The sequence below is a fragment of the Anabrus simplex genome, chromosome 4 (genome assembly GCF_040414725.1).
Source record: "Anabrus simplex isolate iqAnaSimp1 chromosome 4, ASM4041472v1, whole genome shotgun sequence".
Classification (NCBI taxonomy): domain Eukaryota; kingdom Metazoa; phylum Arthropoda; class Insecta; order Orthoptera; family Tettigoniidae; genus Anabrus; species Anabrus simplex.
Window position 1 is genome coordinate 328,450,019 of NC_090268.1, and position 23,133 is coordinate 328,473,151.

At 41.4% G+C, this 23,133-nt stretch overlaps 1 protein-coding gene across 1 annotated transcript in view; it reads left to right on the forward strand.

Annotated features, from left to right (window-relative positions):
* The window catches only part of LOC136872694 (peroxisomal leader peptide-processing protease), a 1,469,308-nt gene that overhangs the window by 668,262 nt on the left and 777,913 nt on the right, over nt 1-23,133 (forward strand). The window contains exon 4 of the mRNA XM_067146518.2: nt 12,480-12,525. The gene's annotated coding sequence lies outside the window, so the exon portion shown is untranslated. The remainder of the gene's footprint in view (nt 1-12,479; nt 12,526-23,133) is intronic.

A 23,133-nucleotide genomic window follows, 5' to 3' on the forward strand; every position in this document is an offset into this window, starting at 1 on the left:
GCTTCACTCATTCTATTACCTCGAAAGAAACATAAACAGCTACTCAAGATTTGGATAGAAGCCCCCCTTTTAACTACAACTACATTAATACAATCTGCTACCAATGGATATTCAAGTCGCAATAAACAAGAACTAATTATTCTAAGACTTTTACTGATCAAATCACTGAACTGCAGCAAGCCTCGAAAATTCTAGAAGCTGGTCTCCAACGCCAACGGTTCCAAGATTTTAAAATTTAGAATATCATTTCGACTCAAATTACGCATGGAGTCAAATCATAGTTGCTTTTAAATAATTGCATTGGAGATCACAATTATTAACCAAATTCTCAATATCGGAAGTTACTGTGTTCCAGAAATCAATGGATTTTAGAAAAAATGGCTCCTATATTTTAACCTTCAGTTTATATTTATGACTCAAATTTAAAGCCATATTACAGTTAAGTCAATCAACCACAGCATTGTGAAAACAATTTTTAGCCAAAAATTTTTAAATTGTAGTTGCTATGTTTTGGACGTCAATGTATTTTAGAATTAAAGGTTACTTCAATTCAACATTGTAATTCATATTGTCATACTTTTAATGTGTACATAATTCCTATGTTTTTTAAATTATTACTAAGCATGGATTTATACTCAAGCAAAAAAATTGTAAAAAACAATCCAAAAATGACAGGTCTTAACCTTGACACAATTATGTAGGCTGAGGATGCTTGTAAATAAAGCGAAACATGTCCCTGTAAATTCGTGTTGTAGTATTATGAACTAGCAACACAAAACCAATTTGTATTGAATAGGCGGATTAAAATAATCACTATATTGTAAACATTTATAAACGTACACAAAACAATACAAAAATTAAATATACATGAACAGTAAGCACAAACTATTAAATACAACATTACAAGATATACACATTATAACATTGAAAACAATCATGCAAGCAAAAGGGTTCAAGGAGTTAGATCTAAATCCTCAAGCCATTGTATGGCCTCAGCAGAAGCCACCACAGAGTCCTGGCTGGATCCAGCAAATGCCCTTCCATTGCATTCAGTGACAATATGGTCGATAGTCTGCTTAACTGCACCACAGTCACAGGCTGGAGAAGATCTCATACCCCATTTAAACATCATTGATCCACATCTCCCGTGGTTAGTACGGACTCTATTGAGTCAAATCAAAGCCAGCTGGAAGATTCTTATAATTGAACAGTGTCTGCCATTGAGTCGGAGCCACGCTGTTCCACTCTTATTGCCAATCAGTTTTTGGGTTGAAATCCCTACTAACAAGTTCCTGTGCTGTTTGAATAGGAGGAGATCTTGATTTGAGGCGGCTGAATCTGACGTTAACATCTTCATGGATGGAGAGATCAGGATTGGTTAATGTCTTGTTGTATTCTCTGACCAAGTTATTCAACCTTCTAGGGGGTTCTATGTGGCTGAGCACTGGCAACCAGAAAAGAGGAGTAGATTTTACTGTGCCATTTATGACACGCATTGTTTCATTCAGAACCGTGTCCATTTTTTTAGCATGAGAACTGTTGATCCAAACTGAAGAACAGTACTCAGCTGTGGAAAGCATCGGCCCCTACAAAGAGATTTATAAGCCCTCTCCTTTACATACTTACTAAAGCCAAACCAAACCCCATGACACTACAGCCCTTGAAGGGCCTTGGCCTGCCAAGCGACCGCTGCTCAGCCGGAAGGCCTGCAGGTTACGAGGTGTCGTGTGGTTAGCACGACGAATCCTCTCGGCCGTTATTCTCGGCTTCCTAGACCGGGGCCGCTATCTCACCGTCAGATAGCTCCTCAATTATAATCATGTAGGCTGAGTGGACCTCGTACCAGCCCTCAGGTCCAGGTAAAAATCCCTGACCTGGCCGGGAATCGAACCCGGAGCCTCCGGGTAAGAGGCAGGCACGCTACCCCTACACCACTTACTGCTATCCCTAAATACTCTCTCGTGACCATTAATGTGATTACTGCAATGAAAATATGGAAATCTCGGAGGTGAATTTATGCGATCGTTGGAGGGGGAATGATAAAGGACCTTGGGACTGAATTCATGAGGCCCTATTCTGTAGACTGGTGTTATTTCAAAACTCCTGTAATTGTCTAAAGTTCAGTTGTCGCCTATCAGATGTAAAGTCCTCTTGCTATGAGAAAGCAACAACCTTTACGTCAGTAACTGACATTTTCTGATAAATGTCTGCTTGTGTGTTTACCTTCGCAAGCAATCTACTATGACGCACGGATGTAGCTACTTTAAAGCATGTGCAACTCTCCAGTGAGATCACTTCGCTCCAGAGAAAATAATCCTTTGCGAACTAATCAGAAAATATTGGTTTCATTGATAGTTGCTTCCCCTAACTTCATATTAATTTGATTTTATCTTCAGGATTACCTCCTCCTTCGTAAACGTGAATATGGAAATAAAAATTAACTTTCACTAATTTTTTGCTCACCAAGTAGTAGTTTATCACTGTTATCCTTTTTAAAAAAATTTTTAAACCACCATAACTTCAAAACATCAGAAGAACATAACAGTGAAACATTCTAAAGACGTAGTTCTGCCCATCGAATTTAAATTCTGAGTTTACATACATGCATACACTCACCGAGCGAGTTGGCCGTGCGGTTAGAGGCGTGTGGCTGTGAGCTTGCATCCTGGAGATATTGGGTTCGAATCACATTGTCGGCAGCCCTGAAGATGGTTTTCCGTGGTTTCACACCAGGCAAATGCTTGGGCTGTACCTTAATAAAGGCCACGGCCGTTTCCTTCCAACTCCTAGACCTTTCCTCTCCCATTGTCGCCATAAGATCTATCTGTGTCGGTGCTACGTAAAGCCACTAGCAAAAAAAACAAACACTCATGTTCATAAAAAAAACACCTTGAAGGACTAGAAATAGGAAGTTCATATTCACAGGACAGTATGTTCTGCAGAAAAGATTAGAATTTCAGTCACATAGGTTCAGCATGTGTCCTCTTGACTAGTAGGCACTGAGTCCTCCATGGGCAGTGATAACTTGTTCTATGTGTGATGGCATCGACGCTTATAAGGTGCAAATGGCGTCCTGGGATATAGCCATCCATGCTGCATTCACCTGGTTCCACAGTTCATCTTTAGTGGTTGGCATTGGGTCACAGCGCCGCACCCGTCCTTTCACCATATCCCACACGTTTTCGATTGGAGACAAGTCCAGTGATCGGGCGGGCTAGGGCAACAATCTGACGTCCTATGACAACAAGAAGGCACATGTTCGTAAAGCAACATCTGGCGTCTGGGGTGTCGTGCAGAAAGGGTATGGCTACGGATGGCAGGATGTCATTCACGAAGGTGAAACTGGTCACAGTGCTCTGGGCACGCACCAACTGTGATTGGTGGTTGTACGCAATAGCACCCAACACCATAAGGCCTTGAGTTGGCGCTGTATTTCTTGTGCAAATGCAGTCAATGCGATGTCTCTCCCCCTGTCTGCAGCGAACCAAAGTGCGGCCATCATTTTCAAACAAACAGAAACTGGATTAGTCCGAAAACACTATCTGCTGCCATTTCTGTCTCCAGTGACGTCGTTCCATACACCATTGCACTCTAGCATGTTTATGCACATTAGTCAAAGGTAGGTGGAGAAGTGAATGACGCGCCGGTAACCCAGACCGTAATAAACGGCGACGGACTGTACTTCTGATAGTGTACGATGTATTACACTGTTGCGCCAGAGCCGAGGAGGACGCAGATATGCCCTGCAATGCCATTCGGATGAGGTGTCGATCTTCTCGGGGGCGGGGGGGGGGGTATGGGTGGTACGACCAGACCCATCTCGTCGTGTTCTACGGCCTTCTGTGAACCATTCTGTACACACCCGTTGCACTGCCGACACACTTCGTCCCACACGAGCAGGAATTTCCTGGATGGATGCATCACGTTCTCTCATACCAGTAATGCGCCCTTTCATACTCACTCATTTTTCAGTTAGTATTGCAGCTCCGTTTTTTGTTACTTGATTAACGTCGCTATATCACATCTATGGTTTTCGGTGCCGGTAAGATAGGAAAGGGCTGGAATTGGAAAGATAACGGCTGTGGCCTTAACTAAGGTACAACAGCCCCAGCATTTGACTGGTGTGGAAATGGGTAACCACGGAAAACCATGTTAAGGGTTGTGGACGGTGGTTTTCGAACCCACTATCCCCGAATGCAATCTCACTGCTGCGTGACCCTTACCGCACGGCCAACTCTCGCGGTCTGCTCCTTTTTTCTTACTTCTATGCCTTCGTTAAATACGGAAGGATATCGTCGCCCCCAACATCCTCATCTACTTCTTTTCCCCTCCGTGATCGTCACCATTCGTCCAACGCTTTGCCTACACTGCAGTGGGGTTGCGAATGTGAAGTGTGTCGCATATGTTGACTTGACCCCTGTTTTAAGACCGGTTGCCCTTTCTGAAGCCATTTGTGTGGGGGAATGTATTCACCTTGACGTGTTTCTTCGGTGGTTGGTAGTGTAGTGTGGTGTGTTGAGTATAAATGAAGGGGCTTACACAAACAAACCCAGACTTTGAATGTGGAAATTAACTAGACGCGGCTACAATCTCCGACCGGGCCGAGAATCGAAACTGAGAGTCTCTCAACTGAAGGTGACAAACGCTGACCTTTCAGCCAACGAGTCGGACTTCTCTTAGGCATATTCTCTGATCAATATTCACTCGCTATTGAAGCCAGTTCACACTTACAACTTCGTCCAATTGTAGCCCTTCGTAGAATAATGCTACAGAAACTCTCCTAAGATTGCTTTTTAATTTGTTCGTGCCAGATATCATTCTCGCTAATATGATGTCGATTATAACCAGCTCATGCATTAGATGTCCCAAGGTTGATGTAATCGTCCTCCAATCAATCAATCAATCAATCAATCAATCAACCAATCAATCAATCAATCAATCAATCAATCAATCAATCACCACTGATCAGCGTTTAGTGCTGCCGCCCTGGTAGCAGATTCCCTAACGGTTGTTTATCTAATCTTTTTTTTAACTTATATAAAATAAGTTGTAAATTTATCAAAAAATCTCCCTGGTAAATTATTCCAATCCCTATTAGACAGCGTGCCTTCAGGTTTGGAAACTGAACGTTTGTTTTATCATAATACGTTATGTACCGGGCGGTACACCTCCACGCCGCTAGTTCAAATATTGCGCCAATCGAAACTCCTCTACAGGAGAAAGCCTGAACTTTAATAAACTGTATTAACTCAACGGTATCTCAGAAGATGGCTCTGTGTGAATTTTGAAGTGTTTTTGTTTGTCATTGATCAAGAAGTGTGGACGTTCTCTACCAGATGTCTCTACATAAAAACTACGATTATGCACTCTGGTGCGAAGGAATGAGCTTTCCTGGAGAAATTTTTTATTCATAAGTTTTGTCTTTACTATATTTTGTTCTGTTATCTTTAGGTTGCCAATATTAATCCTTTCTAACCGCCTGTTTTGAATTTAGCCAATCGCGAATTTCTTTAATTAATTCTCAGCCAATCATGTATGTCTTCTTCGATATGGATATGTAGCTCTAAGCTATCCTATAAAATTGAGGGGGTGTGTCTACTCATTCTTGAAAGGTCTCGAATTTTCAACGAGAGTATAAAAACTGCTGATTTTCTTGTCCCGGGGTCACTAGTATAACATCTAACTCAGTGTGTGAATATGTAGCAGGGGGCGGGAAGCGCCTCGTTCTTCAGTCAGCAGATCTTCAACAAGGTAATGGCCTTTTAACATCTTTATTTCTTGCTAGCTCAGCAGTTTAACTCTCGGGGAAGTTTCGAAACCTTTAATATGTAACCTACCACTTTTAAAATGTAAATTCCTCTTCTGTCTATGTAAAAACTACAAATCTCTTTAACTGTAAAGCGGGGATAGAGAGTGCTTTTCCCTCTCGAGCTCCCCTTCATTTTGAAATTGAGGTGACTACGTTTTCCTAACCGTTTCTCGCTTCCTTAATGTATTAAAGTTTTCTCATACGGGTCACCTCCCTAGCTTGGGATTAGCCCCTGTATTATCGGCCTAGCGCACATAGGTTAAGAAAAACTTTAATGTAGGAGTGCAAGTAATCGCCTCCATTCAATTTCGTATTTTGGGCCATTTATTTAACTCGTTTTGTTTTCCTTCCTGAGAAGGCCCAGTAGATTGGGTAAGAGGTACCCCTGTACCATTATATGTATGCCTTGAGGGCAGTTAATGTGAAGTCTGCTTATGGCCTCCTGATAGGCTTGAACTTTGAGAGCGGGTCTGCTCTTTCCTAAATTTGATCTCTGTGTGCCTCTAGGAGGCTTAACATTGTAATTAGGAGCAAGTGCTCTTTGGCATGATGGGGTTTTCTACCCCTTTGTTCAATTTTGTACCTTGGTAAAGTTGGGCTAATAGCTCAAGGATTGTGATTGTGGGGTTCGAAGCCTAGACCTTGTAATAATCCCCTAACACTTGTAATTTCTTTGTATCTGGTTTTGGCTTGTTGTTGAGTTGTTAAATTTTCTAATTCTATGTCACCATTGTTAAGTTTTGAAAATATAACCTTTGTTGAAATTTTAATTCATCTTTCGAACTTGTAGTTAGCCCGCACCTTCTTTCATCTCTGCCTTCCACGGATAACTCCGTAACAAGTGGTAGCAGAGCATGGGTGAATGGGTCTCAATTTAGCCCCTTTTGACGGCTAAACATTGCTTTCGTTAGAACTCTAACAATTTTCTCCGTCGCAGGAATTTTTGGTTTTGTTTCTAAATTGTCAATCTTTTGTCATCATGTCCGGCCCTTGCGATGTCCTCCATCCCGGCTATTTGCGCAAGGAGGAATTTTTCTATAACCTCCCCATTACGAAGGTCGAATCTAGTGGCATGCTTGTTCAAGGGACTGTGAAACTTAAGGTTCCGTCTGGTTGCCCCTTTCTAGTGGTTTCTTTTGAGTGATGATCATTGTTTTGGTTGTGTGACATCAACCTTGTCATTCGTTTCGAGTGCTTCTTAACTGCACTTTTCCTATCGGTTGACCCTTTTAGATGTAGTTTTTGGGCGAGGTCGTTGGGTATGTTCATGGGCTAAATTCTTTGCGATAGACCTACTCTCATTGTATAGGCACTATGCCTTCAGGCCAACCTCTCCTTATCTGTCCTGTTAAGCCTTGCTGGATGTCACTTCTGATGGTCGTCTGCTATTATAAAATGTGTATATTTTATTTGCGCGGCTTATTTTTCTTCCTGGGTCGGGCATTTCTCTGCCCAATTCTTCCCGTGTATCTAATGAGCTTTGTGGCGTTCAGGTGTCGCTTACGTCCTAGTTCTCTGTAATGGAAGCCTTCTATGTTGTGTGGAATCTAAGTTCCTTGGGACCTGTACCCTTCTCTAGGCAGGATCTGTATATCGTCTATTCCCTAGGCTTGATCGTAGGGTACTCTAATTTTGCGGCACGTATTGGTCGGTAAGGTTGCGTGATTGCGAGGTATGCAAACGAAGTATGTGTTCCTTTCGGCCAACATTCGGTTGTGTCTTCACTTTATATATCCCTCCCATTGCTGATGGGTCAGATGGGGTAAAGCTTCCAACATACTTAAAGTGGTCTCCGTCATGTTTATTGATCTTCCCTGTTTTCGTCCTCACGACATACACATTTCTCGGTCTCACTTCTCTATTTCTGACAGTGCCTACTCAGTTGAGGAATTTTGCTTTCATTTGAGATGTGTTTCTACTCTTTCGACCCGCTATCCGGTCCTCCTGCTCAAGTTCACCCATGATGTCTTTTGTATTTTGATGCTTTGTAGGGTTATATTTTGTGTAATATGGGATCGTGTATGGGAGTTATAGGCTCCTTTGGATATACATTTTTCTCTTTTGTGATTTAGGGTATTTATGATGTAAGAGAATGGGAGGATGTATTGGGAGTATGTTGCTCCTTTTGGGTATTGATGCATCTTCTCGTGGTATTTCTTGTCTGTATTGTGAGGTCATGGTGTTACCCCTTTTCATGTGTAATTTGTATTGTGTCTTTTGTCTTGAACATGGGTGTAACGAAGTCACTCCCGAGTGATTATCCCCGGTAGGACGTTTATATCGGTATGAGGCGTGGATTTATCGATGAGGTTCTACACATTAATTACTCCTGGGAGTTGTGCTTTTTCTTTGGGGCTGGCTCTTATACGGTAGTAAACCATCTGCATCGTTAATTTGAGGTTCACCCCTGTGAAGTTCTCAATATATTTTTTTATGGTTTTTGTTTTTCTTTGTTTTACTATCTCAAGAATTCCTCCTGGGAAGTAGGTGCCATTCATTTTCTTCCGTTAAATTCTTTCGGGAGTGTATCATAACAGTCTTCCCTGATAGAATGTTACTGAATTTCCGTGTCCCCTTATTTTTGGATTCGGTGTTTTTATATCGTGAGTTGCTCTTTTCTTCTTTTTGATACCCTGCTAATGAACTAGATAGGAGCATGGACGGTTGTCCACCCATTTAAATGTCGGAGATCTATTCTTGTGTACAAGGTGTGTTCCCGCGGGCAAGCTTGCCCCCAAATTTCATGGGCCGTGTGTCATTTTTGTTTTTTGACACTTGTTACATTCTTAGTGAGTAACCCAGCCACCGAGAGGATCTTTAGAGTTCACCTGTCTCAGGGGAAACCTGTGTAAATTACTTGCTCATTGGATCGTTAACTCCTTGTAAGAACCCCAAAGGTTATATTCTTGAGTTTTATTTTTAAGGCCTTCTGCTCTGTGTTTATCCATCTACCTTGTACAACTATGTAAAACCTTCCCCATGGTTACTCTGCTGTCCTTGCCCAACGGCCTTTACGAAGCTCCTGCCTCCTGCTAAACCGCACCAATGGCAAATAAAATTTCCACGCCGCTGGCCCCTCAGCCTCACCAGTATGATAGTACCCTAAAGCAGAATTTCCAACAAAAAGTCTGTCGCGGAGATCTTACTGTTTCAGTGCCCCCTCAGCCATCTGCCGCCGCGCAGCAACTTGAACAGAATCTGGGACCCCTTCGTTCTCGTGAAGACTCCCTAAGAACGGCGAGCTGGAGTTCAGCTCACGGCAATGGCTGATGTGCGGCGCACCAACCGCAAGCTACTCGAGGACTGCTAACAAACTTCGCATCTGCGGCGTACTTCACCACGACTACCCCTCTCATAGTGCGGGAGAACGGTAGCTCAGGGTACGGGAGGAGTCCGGGCGACTCGTATGAACATCGGCTGCAACAGCAGGTCTGGCTGTCAAGCATTAGCAGCGTGTAGTGGTTTCACCTATCTCTAAATTTGAATTTAAATTAATAACCACCAAAAGACTTTGAATTTTTTTCTTTCTACAAGATTCGTCGGCTATTCAGCAAAAAGTACTTTTTCATCTATTAATGTTCCGTCAATATTTTCTCACCCATCAATATGAAACAAATTAAGAGACCTCTAACTACTGAAAAATTATATTTTTCTCTTCGAAATTCTTCTTCAATTAATCAGCAACAAACATGGACCTTGTTTTTAAAAAAATTGTTTATTTGTCTTCTGTGTCACCCCTTGGAAGGACTTTGGGGTGTGGGGGAGGTCTGTACCGGGCGGTACGCCTCCACGCCGCAAGTTCAAATATTGCGCCAATCGAAACTCCTCTACAGGAGAAAGCCTGGACTTTAATAAACTGTATTAACTCAACAGTTTCTTAGAAGATGGCTCTGTGCGAATTTTGAAGTGTTTTTGTTTGTCATTGATCAAGAAGTGTGGACGTTCTCTACCAGATGTCTCTACATAAAAACTACGATTATGCACTCTGGTGCGAAGGAATGAGCTTTCCTGGAGAAATTTTTTATTCATAAGTTTTGTCTTTACTATATTTTGTTCTGTTATCTTTGGGTTGCCAATATTAATCCTTTCTATCCGCCTGTTTTGAATTTAGCCAATCCCGAATTTCTTTAATTAATTCTCAGCCAATCATGTATGTCTTCTTCGATATGGATATGTAGCTGTAAGCTATCCAATAAAATTGAGGGGGTGTGTCTACTCATTCTTGAAAGGTCTCGAATTTTCCACGAGGGTATAAAAACTGCTGATTTTCTTGTCCCGGGGCCACTAGTATAACATCTAACTCAGTGTGTGAATATGTAGCAGGGGGCGGGAAGCGCCTCGTTCTTCACTCAGCAGATCTTCAACAAGGTAATGGCCTTTCAACATCTTTATTTCTTGCTAGCTCAGCAGTTTAACTCTCGGGGGAGGTTCGAAACCTTTAATATGTAACCCACCACTTTTAAAATGTAAATTCCTCTTCTGTCTATGTAAAAACTACAAATATCTTTAACTGTAAAGCGGGGATAGAGAGTGCTTTTCCCTCTCGAGCTCCCCTTCATTTTGAAATTGAGGTGACTACGTTTTCCTAACCGTTTCTCGCTTCCTTAATGTATTAAAGTTTTCTCATACGGGTCACCTCCCTAGCTTGGGATTAGCCCCTGTATTATCGGCCTAGCGCCACATAGGTTTAAAAAAAACTTTAGTGTAGGAGTGCAAGTAATCGCCTCCATTCAATTTTGTATTTTGGGCCATTTATTTAACTCGTTTTGTTTTCCTTCCTGAGAAGGCCCAGTAGATTGTGTAAGAGATACGCCTGTACCATTATATGTGTGCCTTGAGGGCAGTTAGTGTGAAGTCTGCTTATGGCCTCCTGATAGGCTTGAACTTTGAGAGCGGGTCTGCTCTTTCCTAAATTTGATCTCTGTGTGCCTCTAGGAGGCTTAACATTGTAATTAGGAGCAAGTGCTCCTTGGCATGATGGGGTTTTCTACTCCTTTGTTCAATTTTGTACCTTGGTAAAGTTGGGCTAATAGCTCAAGGATTGTGATTGTGGGGCTCAAAGCCCAGACCTTGTAATAATCCCCTAACACTTGTAATTTCTTTGTATCTGATTTTGGCTTGTTGTTGAGTTGTTAAATTTTCTAATTCTATGTCACCATTGTTAAGTTTTGAAAATATAACCTTTGTTGAAATTTTAATTCATCTTTCGAACTTGTAGTTAGACCCATTCCAGCCCGCACCTTCTTTCACCTCTGCCTTCCACTGATAACTCCGTAACACGTTACATCTTCAATTACTCGCAACTTATCTCAAGACCAAACGCCACAGAAATATGCAATAGTGAATAATCCTCCCACAAACGCTTGGCATTAAAGAGGGCATCCGGCCATAAAACTGAGTCAAGTCCACATTTGCGTCACAGTTCACACCTCCAACCATGCAAGATTGTGGGAAAAGCTACGGAGGAAAAGCAATGTTCAAGAAATCTGTACGTATTCACTTCAGGACATCCTCACTAGATTTTTTTTTATCTGGATAAGTTATAATCAACCATTGGAAGTGGATTCTCAGATCGTCAGACATGACATGATATATATTTAATTTTACTTGACTCCAAAGGGAAAAATAATATTCATTCCCATTTAGTTTGGTTCTTTATACCAATAACATTTTGAGATTTTATATAGTTTATTTGGAAGTTTGTTGTGTTTTTTTTTTCGAAAATACTGAAAGTTGCGGTCCTGCCGGGCTGAGTGGCTCAGACGGTTAAGGCGCTGGTCTTCTAACCCCAACTTGGCAGGTTCAATCCTGGCTCAGTCCGGTGGTATTTGAAGGTGCTAAAATACGACAGCCTCGTGTCGGTAGATTTACTGGCACGTAAAAGAACTCCTGTGGGACTAAATTCCGGCACCTCGGTGTCTCCGAAGACCGTAAAAGTAGTTAGTGGGACGTAAAGCAAATAACATTATTATTATTATTATTATTAAAGTTGCGGTCCTTCATATTACACATGTTACCTGCTTTTCTTGAATATTTGTTTGTTTGTTTCTTTGTTTGTTCAAGGTGGGTCGCTTCCTTCCCACTCCTAGCCCTTTCCTTTCCTACTGTCGCCATAAGACCTATCTGTATCCGTGCGAAGTAAAGCAGATAGAAAGAAACTTTGTTCAAATTAATTCAGTTACCTGTTTTTATTCGTTCGTTGCTGACATTCGTGAGTTAACATCTTTGTTGTTCAAACTACGTAAGTGACTATTTTTGCATATTTGTACGTTGTTTAAATTACGTGTTACCTGTTTTCGTTTGTTGTTCAAATTACGTAAAGTAATCCGTCTTTGTTTGCATGTTGTGCATTGCATAAGTTTCCTTTGTTAGTTTTTTATTATGTTGTTCGAATTACGTAAGTTACCACTTTTTGTTTGTATGTTGTTCAAATTACTGTTTTTGTTTATCTGATTGTTTTTTGCTCAAATTACATAAGCTACTTCTTTTTGTTTGATTGTTGATCAAATCACGTAAGTATGCCTTTTTGTTTGCTTGCTTGTCGTTTAAATTACATGTTACATTTTTGTTTGTTGTTCATATTAAATAAGTTACCTTTTACCTATGACTGTTATGAAGTTTGGTATGAAAATCTATCATACTCAGGGTGAGTGTTTTATTTTGTTTGCAGGAGGATCATCTTATTCAACACTTCTGAAACGTGGTTGGCAGTTCTGGTGAGTGCATCCTCTTTGTTCCATGCTTCATGTTATTCAGGGCCTGTTGAAAACATTTTAACGACATGAAGGCATTTCCTTTCATGGTCCATTATGGCATTTTCCATGCTCTCTTGCCACCTTCCTTGGTGCTGTGGAAACCAACATATCTGCATCCACGAATACTTTTGATTTATTCTTTATTTTATCCTACAAACTGCTGAAAAGTTCCGATTTCCCTTGGTTCGCATGCGTTAAGAGTATTTTTCAGTGGAACTCGATCACGGACATATGTCGGTAACAATTTTTGCATAATGTCATGTAACCATACTAGGTCAGAATGTGTCTTGCAAGATGTCAACGTGCCATTATGTCAAAACTTTCACTGCCTTCAAGAACTTGTGCGCGATGAAACATTAGAACGGCGATTCCCAAACTTCCTGCATACGCGACCTCCTTTTCGAAAATGAATCTATGCTGCTTAGCAATCATTAATCTGCAAGTGTGGGCGCATAAACAATGTGACAATTAGTACATACAGTTTAATTCAATCGCACGAGTCAGGTGCTGTATAACTGATCAAAATAATCATAATGCAACTGTTAATTGTACAGTACAGTATAGTATTCTTATTTAAGAACGAATGTGTTACTGAATAAGTTCTTAAAAGTAAGTGCACTGTTTCTGCCTGCAAAAGCTCCTCTCAAAATGCGACGAAAGCAAAATATCGTAAATATTTTGAAAGTTATTTATTATTTGATTTCTGTGTGGTGGTGATCGACCTCCTTGTCGTTAGGCACAGTTAATTTTTTTATCGTTGTATCTTTTTACAAACTTATGTTAAATTGAAGATAATTCTAGCTTTTATGAATATGATGGCACGATTTTGTAAGTCATGCAACTGCATGTTTTGCAACATTTTTTCATGAAGTCACATTTCACCCAAAAAGTTGGTGTAAAAGCATAGTTTTGGCCATTCTACGAGTAATATACACATGTTTTGTACCGATTATGCCAAGTGATTTTGGTTGTATTTTGTTATTTTGAATTTCCTTGACCTTAGAATTATTCTGTCATTAAATGAAATGTGAAGGAAACAGGTCTCGCGAGCAGTTCATCTTTTAGGTTATCAGCCCGGAGGCTCGTTGGATCCTCAAATAGCCCTAACGATTATGTACGTAGAGAAACTGCAGAAACCAGTAGTGGCACTAAAATGAGGTTTACTTGGCGGTATCAGGACTGGCTAAATTTGCCATTGCTTTCCCCACTTGGCCAGAAATTACTATTGCTGAATGACTAGCCCTATGTGTAGCATTTTCATAACATCCGGGCACACTGGTCGTACTCAGGATGTCATTACTCAGCATTGTTCTTGCCTCAGCAGCTTCCACACTGCCACAGCTGTAAATGAGACTGAGACTTCAGTGGAAGCTACATTTTGATATAGCCCGTACCAAGAGATAAATGCAAAATTGTGGCATACGTTCAAGAAAGAAAAACACGTGCTATTATAATTTGTCAAAATAGAATGGACAAACGAATGTGGACAGTTTGCTGTTCGTTCTCTGAACTGACTTTCGACAATAGTTAATACTTGAGCGTCATTTATTTAAGTTTTTAGTAATAATTTGGTATTTCTTTAGGGTATAAGTAAATGCGAATTTCCAGAATTTTAGACCATAGAAAATCAAGCCCTAACAATTATAGCCTATGTGTTGATAGTTTCCATATATTCTGTACACTTCTGTGAAATAGTAGTAATGATGTGTTTAAATGTAATAATGTAATTTAAATAATAATAATAATACTAATAATACTAATAATAATAATAATAATAATAATAATAATAATAATAATAATAATAATAATTGTTCCGGGTATTTCGTGGAACGCAGATGTGTAAGGAGGTACTGGGGTGAATGGGTGGGCAGAGGAAATACCAGAGCAAAAATTAAAGCACCAAATTTTTAAATTTTATTTCTATCCTTTTTTTAGTTTAAAATCTGATTGATACTCCGATAATCAACAACAAATAACAGTTAACAACGAGCTCGTTAGCTCCCACAATAAGAATGACATAGATCAAAAATCAGGTACAAGAGAGGAAATTTACAAGGGATGAGCAATATAGCTCTGAAGGTATACTATTTTACAAGAGCATATTTGCTCCGTTCACTTACACTCTAGGAGACTGAGCTCAAAAATTTTCCTAAAGTCCAGCCTCTCAGAGGCACACTTTTCTTGTCAAATTTACACTTCAAAAAGTGTGTTTACTGTCGTTTCTGCTTGAAAGTCTGTTACACACTCGTCTATAAATAATGACAATTTAAAGAGGGCAATGAGTGCCCATTCTAAATGGCCTTAATGCACAAAGTAAAATGTTTAAGACGATCTGCCATGAACAAAATGCTAGGAGGCGAAACGCTTGCACTCCTTTTGAAAGATACTTTAAAATCGTAAATGGGCTTATAGCCCAAAATTGCAGAGGCTAAGTCTATACTAGAGGAGGGTTCCAAAACAGTGTTAAGAATTCAGAAAATCTTAGGCAACCCCATATCAAAGTTGAATGGGAAACATTCTTTATTCCCTAAATTACATGTTTCCCAGCGGGAATTTGAACAAAGTTCTCAGAATTGCCGAAAATTTACATTTAAACTAGGTCTTCAGAATTTAACATTAATGAAAGATGTGTGAAACCTTCCCTTCAAGTTGTCTGCCTGGAGCTATCACATATTAAGAGATGTCTGCCATTACCTTGAGTTGTTGGGCCTTCGGACGACGGCAAGGTTGCTCTTATTACGCCGTACACACACTAGACCGAAGCGATGAAGATGACAATACGGCCCTAAAGGGCCCAGCTTTTATAGCAACTCAAAAAGGAATGTTCTAGAATTCTTTTGAGCTATGCAGAATGTCTGTACACACTCCCAATTATAATTGACTAGAGAAAAATACACAAAAATTCCTGATTGGTTAATTACCAAGGAAGAAGGAAGCCGTAGAAGTACTGATAACCTTAGCACATAAAAAAGAATCTACAAACACTTAAGGTTTACTAGTATTGAAAAATGATAATTCTATTAAATATTAATTGTCCGTCCTGCTGCCAGAGGGGGCACATAGGCCGATAGTTGAGACATCTAAAGATTAAAGGTCCAAGTATCTTCAGATACATAGTTTAGGATTCACAGCACAGATGACCTTCTGGAAGGCGCGCAGTTCAACTGGACGGAGAAGGTGTAGCCCCGGTATAATAATGAAATGAAATGTCGTATGGCTTTTAGTGCCGGGATATCCCAGAACGGGTTCGGCTCGCCAGGTGAAGGTCTTTCTATTTGACTCCTGTAGGCGACCTGCGCGTCGTGATGAGGATGAAATGATGATGAAGACAGCACATACACCCAGCCCCCGGGCCATTGGAATTAACCAATTAAGGTTAAAATCCCCGACCCGGCCGGGAATCGAACCCGGCACCCTCTGAACCGAAGGCCAGTACGCTGACCGTTCAGCCAACGAGTCGGTATAATAATAATACTTACTTACTTACTTATTTACTCGACGCTACGGTCCTTGCAGAACCTTGGTTTCCGCAACTATCTTCTTCCAAAGCTCTCTGTCGATTGCCTTGGTCGTCAATCTCCTGACTCCCACGGTACGTATAATAGATCATCCTCCACTTCCTCAATCCACCGCTTTCTTGGCCTACCTACATTCCAGTTCGCTAATGCCAATCCATAACCTCGAGTATGCCGTTTTTCCGTTTCATCCGTCAGGTGTATTCTTTTCTTTTCGGCTTCTCGACAAACTTCTCCTTTACGGGATAGCGGTGTCAGCTCTACGCCCAACCCCCAACTTGGAGGACCAGGGTATCCCTTTTAGTCTGGGTCATCACCTTCGACCTGTCCGGTTTGGAACGCCCTGCCAGTAGCTAAGCTCTCAGGATCCTTTGACAACGCGAGCCCCACCACCACGGCAAGGTAAAGATACCATCGATGGGGAATAATAATAATAATAATAATAATAATAATAATAATAATAATAATAATATTAACAGAGAGCCTCCATGGTTCAGGCGGCAGCGCGCCGGCTTCTCGGCGCTGGGTTCCGTGATTGAAATCCTAGTCACTCCATGTGAGATTTGTGCTGGACAAAGTGAAGGTCGGACAGGCTTTTCTCCGGGTACTCCGGTTTTCCCTGTCATAATTCATTCCAGCAACACTCTCCAATATCATTTCATTTATCATTCATTAATCATTGCCTCAGAGGAGTGCGACCGGTTTCGGCAGCTGGCACAATTCCTATCCTCGCCGCTAGATGGGGGCTTCATTCATTCCATTCCCTGACCCGGTCGAATGACTGAAAACGCGCTGTGGATTTTCATTTTCATTTCAAAAATAATAACAATAATTGTTCATGGTGCGGGGTTTTGTAATAACGTCCTAGTTGGTGGACCACGGATAACGGTTGAGAGGCCTAATAAGTGCTCCTGAGAGTCGGCATACCGGTTCTTATTGGTCAGATGTGGGTAACTTGGACATACTATGGCCTTCATTGCGCTCAGTCTGCTAACACATCAGAGGAGAGATTCTCTTTGGAGCTGTGTGTAAGTAGCCTAGCATCCTCTTGACAGGCCAGGGACTCCTTGCAAACAACTTGGAGAACTGTTGCTGTTGAGCTAGTAATATTCAAGCCCGAATGATATATATGAATATACACTGACTGACAGAGCAAATGCAACACCAAAAAGGAGTGGTGAGAACTTTATGCCAATTGCAGGGTAGACTGACGTCACTGAGGTATGCTCATGATGTGAAATGCGCCGCTGTGCTGCGCACGTAGCGAACGATAAATGGGACACGGCGTTGGCGAATGGCCCACTTCGTACCGTGATTTCTCAGCCGACAGTCATTGTAGAACGTGTTGTCGTGTGCCACAGGACACGTGTATAGCTAAGAATGCCAGGCCGCCGTCAACGGAGGCATTTCCAGCAGACAGACGACTTTACGAGGGGTATGGTGATCGGGCTGAGAAGGGCAGGTTGGTCGCTTCGTCAAATCGCAGCCGATACCCATAGGGATGTGTCCACGGTGCAGCGCCTGTGGCGAAGATGGTTGGCGCAGGGACATGTGGCACGTGCGAGGGGTCCAGGCGCAGCCCGAGTGACGTCAGCACTCGAGGATCGGCGCATCCGCCGCCAAGCGGTGGCAGCCCCGCACGCCACGTCAACCGCCATTCTTCAGCATGTGCAATATCGACCAGAACAATTTCCCGTCGATTGGTTGAAGGAGGCCTGCACTCCCGGCGTCCGCTCAGAAGACTACCATTGACTCCACAGCATAGACGTGCACGCCTGGCATGGTGCCGGGCTAGAGCGACTTGGATGAGGGAATGGCGGAACGTCGTGTTCTCCGATGAGTCACGCTTCTGTTCTGTCAGTGATAGTCACCGCAGACGAGTGTGGCGTCGGCGTGGAGAAAGGTCAAATCCGGCAGTAACTGTGGAGCGCCCTACCGCTAGACAACGCGGCATCATGGTTTGGGGCGCTATTGCGTATGATTCCACGTCACCTCTAGTGCGTATTCAAGGCACGTTAAATGCCCACCGCTACGTGCAGCTAACAGCATGTGCTGCGGCCGGTGGCACTCCCGTACCTTCAAGGGCTGCCCAATGCTCTGTTTCAGCAGGATAATGCCCGCCCACACACTGCTCGCATCTCCCAACAGGCTCTACGAGGTGTACAGATGCTTCCGTGGCCAGCGTACTCTCCGGATCTCTCACCAATCGAACACGTGTGGGATCTCATTGGACGCCGTTTGCAAACTCTGCCCCAGCCTCGTACGGACGACCAACTGTGGCAAATGGTTGACAGAGAATGGAGAACCATCCCTCAGGACACCATCCGCACTCTTATTGACTCTGTACCTCGACGTGTTTCTGCGTGCATCGCCGCTCGCGGTGGTCCTACATCCTACTGAGTCGATGCCGTGCGCATTGTGTAACCTGCATATCGGTTTGAAATAAACATCAATTATTCGTCCGTGCCGTCTCTGTTTTTTCCCCAACTTTCATCCCTTTCGAACCACTCCTTCTTGGTGTTGCATTTGCTCTGTCAGTCAGTGTATTTAGTTGTGGGAGAATTCCGGGTGATAATTGTTTCAGTGTATTCACCTTGTGAGATTAATATGAAGTTGACAAGTTTTATGAATCACTGAGTGGCATCGTAGTCAGGGTCAACAGAACAGAATAAGGCTTGTGAGCGATTTCAATGCGAGAATTGGAAATAGATCTGAGGGCTGTGAGAACGTGATGGGTACAAGTAAGGAATATACGAATGCAAATAGGAATGGCAAGTGTTTCGCGGATGTCTGTGCCGGTATCACATTAGCAGTTGTGAATTCATCCTTCAAGCGTGTTAACGCACTACGATTGTGGAGCTAAGGTCTTTATTTGGGTCCCCCTGTGGGTGGGGGTGGTAGAATATAACACCCACGGTATCGCCTGCCTGTTGTACGAGGTGACTAAAAGAGGCCTCAGGGGCTCTGAACTTTGGAAAGTGGGTTGGCGACCACGTGGCACTCAGCTGAGTCCTGCCATTGCTTCCACTTACTTGTACCAGGCTCCTCACTTTCATCTATCCTATCCGACCTCCCTTGGTCTTGTTCTTTTCAGACTCCGACGGTATAGGGAGTCTTTCATTTTCACGCTCTTCGTGGCCCTTGCCTTCCTTTGGCCGATACCTTCAGTTTTCGAAGTGTCGGATTCCTTCCATATTTTCTCTTTGATTAGTGTTATATAGAGGATGGTTGCCTAGCTGTACTTCCTCTTAAAACAGTAATCACCACCCCCACCATTCTCCATTCGAGAGACGCGTGAGCTCGAATCGTGCGGAGTGGCTGTCCAGAGCATGGCATTCTGTGGTTTCTCATTTTCACTTCCAGGCAAATGCCAGGACAGTTTCCTATTCATAGCCCACAGCCGATTCCTTCCGCCTCCTCACCCAGTGTCATTCACCATCATTCATTTCGTCTTCATTAACTCAACTTAGGTTGGCGTCGGGAAGGGCATCCGGCCGTAAAATGTACCACATAAACTCACCTCATCTACGAACCGTTATCAGGATATGGGACTAAAGGTAGACAGATAATAATAATAAGAATAAGAATCATGTAGTATATATATATTTATTGTATATACATATTATATAATAATAACAACAACAATAATAATAATAATAATAAATAATTATAATAATTATTATTAGTAATATTTTTTTTATTTCGTGTGGCTATTTCTAGCCGAGTGCAGCCCTTGTAAGGCAGTCCCTCCAATGAGGGTGGCATCTGCCATTTGTAGCTAACTGCGTGTTATTGTGGTGGAGAATAGTGTTTTGTGTGGTGTGTGAGTTGCAGGGATGTTGGGGACAGCATAAACACCCAGCCCCCGGGCCATTGGAATTAACCAATAAAGGTTAAAATCCCCGACCCGGCCGGGAATCGAACCCGGGACCCTCTGAACAGAAGTCCAGTACGCTGACCATTCAGACAATGAGTCGGACATAAGTAATAATTATAATATAATATAATATAATATAATATAATATAATATAATATAATATAATATAATATAATATAATATAATATAATATAATATAATATAATCTATATATATAAAATAAGAGTTTTGTCTGTACATTGCTCAGAATTTGAAAATAATGGTATTTCTGTATCGGTCATGTCCATAGTAACAATAAAATGCATTTTTTACTTTTCCGTAATTTCTGTCTGTCTGTCTGTCTGTCTGTCTGTCTGTCTGTCTGTCTGTCTGTCTGTCTGTCTGTCTGTATGTATGTATGTATGTACACGCATCACGAGAAAACGGTTGAAGAGAATTTAATGAAAATCGGTATGTGAAGTCGGGGGATGAGCCTCTAGAATCTAGGCTATAAATCATTTTACTCATGCTGAGTGAAATGGTAGTTTAGGGGAAGGCCTAAAATTGAATTCTCAACTATTTATGTTATTAGTGGTCGTATTTTAAAGAAAATGGGTATGCAAAGTTGAGGAATACGTTGCTACAATCTAAGCTATCAATAATTGTATTCACGCGGAGAAAAATGGTAGTTTAGGGGAAGGCCTAAAATTTAATTCTCAAATATTGTTGTTATTAGTAGTCCTATCTTGATGAAAATCGGTATGCAAAGTCAGGAAATAAGTCGCTATAGTCTAGGCTGTAAATTATTTTATTCACGCTGAGTGAAATGGTAGTTTAGGGGAAGGCCTAAAATGTAATTCTCAAATATTTCTTATTAGAGATGTAATCGACGAATGCTACATAACTAAGGTTATATAGTATTAATTTTCCTATTGTTCATGTCTTATACATTGTTACCGTACTGGTATGATCACAAAGATATTCATGAATTTGGATTTTTGTTACTAAGTCATATCAGCGCCGAGTAATGAGAAAATGGGTAAACAGTATTTAATGAAAATCGGTATGTAAAGTCGGAGAATAAGAAACTACAGTTTATGGTATAAAATATTTTACAAATCACAGAGTCGAAAGAAAACTAAATGTGAAGGCCTACAATATAGAAAGCTCATAACATTGATCAACAATAACATTACATTGACCATTGTTTGTCGTGATGTGTTTTGTGTCTTCTGTTGCCCCTCATCTCCGGTAGACAGGATTACTGCTGCGTACAGAGTATTTTTTATTTGATTTACGTTGCACCGACATAATTAGGTTTTGTGGCAACGATGGGGTAGGAAAGGGCTAGGAGTGCCTTAGGCCTTAATTAAGGTACAGGCCCAGCATTTGACTGGTGTGAAAGTGGGAAACCACGGAATACCATCTTCAGCGCTGCCGACAATGGGGTTCGAATCCACTATCTCTCGGATGCAAGCTCACAGCTGCGCACCGCTAACCACACGGTCAACTTGCCCAGCCGTACAGAGTGTAACAGCCTGTCTGAATATTGATGGGAAGTAGCTGAGGAGTTAGATAACTTTCTTCTTTAGCATGCCATTCCCCTGGTTTATAAATTTTCTGATACTACTGGTATGTAACACACTGGATCATCATAGCATTCGGGCTATTCAATCCCTACTCTGAGGCACTGATTGGAATGAACAGTGTGCATATTTAGCGGAATACTGGCAGATGAGTGTTCATGGCAATATGCGGCCAGGTCATCTCAGCTCTGGAATTTTGGACTATTAGATTGGCACCGCAATCTAACTGCAGCACTGTTCGTTAAAAGTGATAAAATGCGCGGCTTTCCATTTGATCGAGTATTGTATATGATAGCATTGCTTTTAATCGCTACATTTATACTTACGTTTTTGTAATGACCTATGTTGATTTCAGGTTAGGAAAACCACAAAGTCAGTCTTTCTGAGAATCCCGTAGCGAAGCACGGGTACATCAGCTAGTATAATATAATATAAGTATTAATAAGTGTTGATAATTATTATCATTATACTAATATTATGTTATTCTTCTTCTTCTTCTTCTTCTTCTTCTTATTATTATTATTATTGTTGTTGTTGTAAGGCTCAGCTGTCGTGTACAGGTATTTTGATCTGACATCATTTAGGATGCATCCGTCTGAAAATCAACATTCACTAGATGGTAGGAAAACAAAAAAACTGTTTAGGGTGGCCTCCTCCTGTATTTTAATTTTAATTAATATTGTCGGGTAAACACAGGGGATCAATTACATGCCGATATCATACGACATGGTGTGGTAAATTCATTTTTCTTCCGCTCCTCATAAGTCCGACAACTTCTATCTGGTTTGATCCCGCGAGCCCGGTACTCTACCCCTGATTCGCAGAAGTATAATTACTATGGAACATTTCTTTTGGGGAATAACACAGTCAAATAACAATTGAATCATTTTATAATATTTTAATAATTTCCGATTTAAAACATGAAAACTTATGTCTAACATATCACCCAAACCAGGACGTTAGTGGCCTGAGCAGTGTAACCATGTCACTCACGTGCTCAGGGGGCGATCTCGTTCCATACATTATGTAACGCTGACACGGATGCTTCTTTTCCTCTTCACAACACATCGAAACGGTCGGACGAACACGAGGTGTGTTACGTAAAGGTTGACAGACCTTGTGACCGAAATGTGGTTTGTGGACGAAACATTGTCTTTTTTTATCGTATTTTTATTTTGGTATACCCTAATGATTTCTTTGTTAAATCGCCTCCTGCTGACGGTGTCGAGCACACCTGTGAAATCTATTGAAGCATCACACAACTCAGACCTCATCATCTACCTCCTCGGTAGGCACTGTAATTACACTAGAGCAAATTGCTTGGTACATTTTTTAAAGTGAAATGTTGTAATCCCTCCCTATTTACGCATTTCTTTCTTTCTTTTTCTTTCTTTCTTTCTTTCTTTCTTTCTTTCTTTCTTTCTTTCTTTCTTTCTTTCTTTCTTTCTATTTATCCATCTGTCTTTCTTTAAGGGGGGAGATCGTATTTAAATCTTCACAATGTTTGTCCTTTTTACATTAAATTTTAGTAATTAATTAATATGGCTTTAATTGAGAAAACATTAATGATTTTCTAAATGGAGCAAATATTTCCGGAGTTATGTAATTTATT